Raw genomic sequence first — 4,109 nt, 5'->3', positions numbered from 1 at the left:
TCATGGTCAATAACCCTCATTTATATAGAATTACACCTAATATTTGAGCTTAAAAAGCATAAATTATTAATTGTTTTGACTAATAGTTAAGATCAGAGGAACATACAGATGAGTTTAGTCAGGATCAATTGTATTTGCAAAGAGCGTCGTATGGAATCCAATCCATTTTTTGTAGTAATTTGGTTAAAAAGAAACCCATATTTTATATATAGACTTTTTTTTTGAAAGGGGTTAAATTTGACCTGAGGACAACAGGAGGGTAAAAAATTGCTGTCTTGTTCCACTTTTAAAAACAACAATAAAATTCTCAGATTCAGAAGAGAAAAGTGGTACATTTTTAACTTCCAACATGTGTGTAAATCCAGCAGAATTGCTTATAACGTACCTACGGCATATGCAGCAGAGTTATATAGTTCATATCTAATTAAGTATGAACCTGTTAAGAACGTTTACTAGAAGATCTGCAGGTTAAGACTTGTGCTAAAGAGCTTCTATATTGCGTACCCGAAACCAGATATTGCATGTACTGCAATATCTGGCATAGCAGCGCTATCTGTAGCCATGTTGGGACATAAAATGATGCAGAGTTTAGACAGGTGTAAAAAACAGACACACATGAAAGAAAATGGCACCTAGAGTCAAAAGCACTGCAGGCATGTGCTACACAATAAGGAAGGTAGGAAACACTCTTACACACACACACACACACACACACACACACACACACACACACACACACACAAACACAGAAACGAAAGAGAGAGTATCAGTGTAAAGCTATCCCTCGTCCTCTCAGTCTTATCAGCAGCGTTCTGGCTACTGAAGCGTGAGAACGACCCCTCCATCACTCCGTCTTCTGAGAAAGAGAGAGAGAGAGAGAGAGAGTGAGATGAGATTCACCCGCCTGCCCTCCATAACTGTTTCTTTCTTTTTTCCCCATCTTGTCTGCTTAATTTGACTGTTATATATCTCTTTCTCTTTTCTTTAGTCTTTTCTTTTCACCTTCTGTTTCTCTTTGCCTCCTCCCTTTCTCTTTCTCTCTTTTCCGTGCCAGGACCATTTCAGGTAATCAGCCACTTACCTCTCCCTCCTATTATCCTCTTATCCCTGGGGCACATACCTTCCCTCTCTCTCTCTCTTTTTCTCTCTCTCTCTGAGATAAACACGCGCGCACACACACACACACACACACACACACACACACACACACACACACACACACACACACACACAGGACAATAACGAAAGAACAAGAAGCAGAGTCTGCTGCATTTTCCTGTAAATCAGCTTCTAGTTACCTCTCTCTGGATCCTCCATAGAGGAGGAGAGATTTTTATTTTTTTGTAGGGGTTTGGAGGCGGGGTCAGGTTTCGTTACTGCGGTGCCCGGGGACAGTGAGGGGTCGGCTGGGTCTAATCTGGGCTCTATCCCCTCTCCTCTCCCTGGAGACCCACGCACTAACCTCATGTAATGACCCCTGATTAGGAAGGCTGCCTCCAACACAGCACAAAGAGGGGCTTTCTGTGGGGGCTCCACACACACACACACACACAAACACACACACACACACACACAGTCGTGTCTGCCTATCTTTGTGGGGACCAGTCATTGACATAATGCATTCCCTAGCCCCTTACCCTAACCTTAACCATCAAACCTAAATGCCTAACCCTACCTCAACTCACCCTAACCCTAACCATAAACCTAACTCTAACCCTACTCCTAAAACCAAGTCTTAGTCCTCAAAAAGCCCTTTAACGGTATGGGGACCAGCATTTTGGTCCCACAAAGCCTCCAGGTCCCATAAGTAACTGTTTCACAATTTTTGGTCCCCACAAATGTAGCTATACCTAGACCACACACACAACACACACACACACACACACACACACACACACACACACACCTGGACATTCCCCCTGCTCTGAACCCAAACAGAGACGGATACAAGAGTGCGTAATCTTCATGCCTCTAGTCAAAGGTTTTGAGCCCTGTGTTGGTAAGTAACCACATTGTTGAAGTGCCTTTGAGCAAGACAAGCTGTCTTATTCCTGCTACCATTCTGTACATGCCCTCTGACCCTGAGGTGCCAAAAGAAAAGATGTTTCCCCTGCAGAGTTCAAGTGCGTTAAACTGTATTGGCTCCGGTGCGAGTTAAAATGTTAAGATGCACACAATCAAACACTCAAATGAGGTCTGTACAGCTACAGAAAACCTGAAAAAGCAGGTATGACCTGGGCAAAAGAGTGCAAAACAAACCTCCACCATCAGGAATGTTTTTAGCTCTATATGTATGTATGTATCACCGTCAGTGCGAGGCTTGCAGTCTTGCTCAATGGCACCTCAACAAGACGTGCTGTTCTGACTGTGGCATCCTTTTAGTAACAGGACGGTCAACAGAATGAGACAGAGAGAGAGAGATAATGGCAAGAAGGACGGAGAGGTCAGCCAGGCAGTTTTCAAAATTTTTTTAGTGTATGTGAGTGTGTGTGTGTGTGTGTGTGTGAGTGTGTGTGTGTGTTTGTGTGTGCCTGTGTGGTTTGGCAACGCTCCCTCCTGTTTTCTGGGTAATAAAGCTAAGTCAACAGCAGAAGCGAAACAACATCAACTGGAGAGAAAGAGTGAGCGATAGGCTTACTGTCGACCCACGGACCAGAATAGCGCCGTGTGTGTGTGTGTGTGTGTGTGTGTGTGTGTGTGTGTGTGTCTCTGCCCTCCTTGTGGTTTTCATACGGAAAAACAATGTTCACACAGCACATTAGCCTTTGGTGGATCAACAGAGCCAGCCAGTTTCCATATAACCCCGTGTTAAGCTAGGAAACTAACTCGCTCAAAGAGCCCCAGCAGCCTGGTTTCCACTACGGGCCACTACGGGCCAAACGGGGCCAGCCAGGGCTCACACATCATCCTTGTCTGAAAAATAACATCTAATATATGTATTGTTGCTGCGTGTGTGGACAGAGTTTATCACTTTGGTTGCAATATCAAGGCTTTAGAATTTGGAAGCAGTGTTGACAGAGGATAAGGAGTCTTCTCCCAGTCAGCCATTAAAACTTTTATTTCTAAAGATAGATTTTTTTTCTCGTTATATCAGCAAAATGACAATAGCCAGAGAGGCAGAGCAAACGTCACACACTACCTTGGACAAATGCTTCTAACATTCCTAATGTTTGTGGACTATATGAAGCCTATGGACTCAAAGAAATTCCAGATCCCCCAAAGTCCAACTGAAATTACATCTAAGTCATCCTAAATGTTTGCATTCCAACAATGTTCTTGCACACCATGAGGTCTTAATGACAGGTGTGCAGTAAAAAAAAACATTTCCTAAAATCAGCCCAACATTCTGTAAATAGATTCAGCGGGGGATTTGAATCAGATTGGATTTAATAAATGTCTATGCTTGAGGGGACCTTGTGTGGGATCCAATCCAGGACCATTTTGCTGTGATGTGACAGCTCCTATGTTGTGGTTTTTTTACCTGCAAATGACTAAGTACATTTGATCTTTCCCTCGCACAATAAGCAAAATATAGGATTAAAGACCCTTTCTATAAAACTGAAAAAAACACAGCAAGTGAGCTGCAGTAAACACACTGAAGTAGCCTCAGTAAGCCCTACGTGACCTGCAGTGGAAAAATGTCCCTCTATACTGAAATAACACTGCAAATACACTCCGTGTTGACAGTGGCAGCTAGTTCTTGATTTTCACTTCTCACTCGTTCATTTCAGTTCAGCCTCTTACTCAAACTCCCTCATTCCTTCTTTCCTTCCATAGTCTCCACATTTTCCTTCCCTCTTGTTTTTCTTCTTCTTTTTTTGTTGGAACCATCCTTTCATCTCTAAATTTAGGAAAAGGAGAAACAGGCAGGGGGAAAACAGAGGGCAATATTGGACAGGACTAAAAAAAGAGACATGTGAAACAATTTGAATTGACATCTGTCTCAATTTAAGGGAAATGTCTAAGCTGATATCTCCAACCTGCTTTCTTTCTTCTTAATGTTTTAAAACAAGTGAAAGCAGAGATACAGTGGAATTAGTATGCTGCTCTGCATGCAGTCTGTGTGCGTGCGTGCGTGTGTGTGTGTGTGTGTGTGTGTGTGTGTGTGT

The 4,109-nt window shown here is 43.0% G+C and overlaps 1 protein-coding gene across 1 annotated transcript in view; it reads left to right on the top strand.

Moving 5' to 3' along the window:
• The window catches only part of cyp26b1 (cytochrome P450, family 26, subfamily b, polypeptide 1), a 37,688-nt gene that overhangs the window by 19,939 nt on the left and 13,640 nt on the right, over positions 1-4,109 (top strand). The window lies entirely within an intron of this gene.

The sequence above is a fragment of the Etheostoma spectabile genome, chromosome 19 (genome assembly GCF_008692095.1).
Source record: "Etheostoma spectabile isolate EspeVRDwgs_2016 chromosome 19, UIUC_Espe_1.0, whole genome shotgun sequence".
Taxonomy (NCBI): Eukaryota; Metazoa; Chordata; class Actinopteri; order Perciformes; family Percidae; genus Etheostoma; species Etheostoma spectabile.
This window is presented reverse-complemented; position numbering and strand designations above follow the sequence as displayed.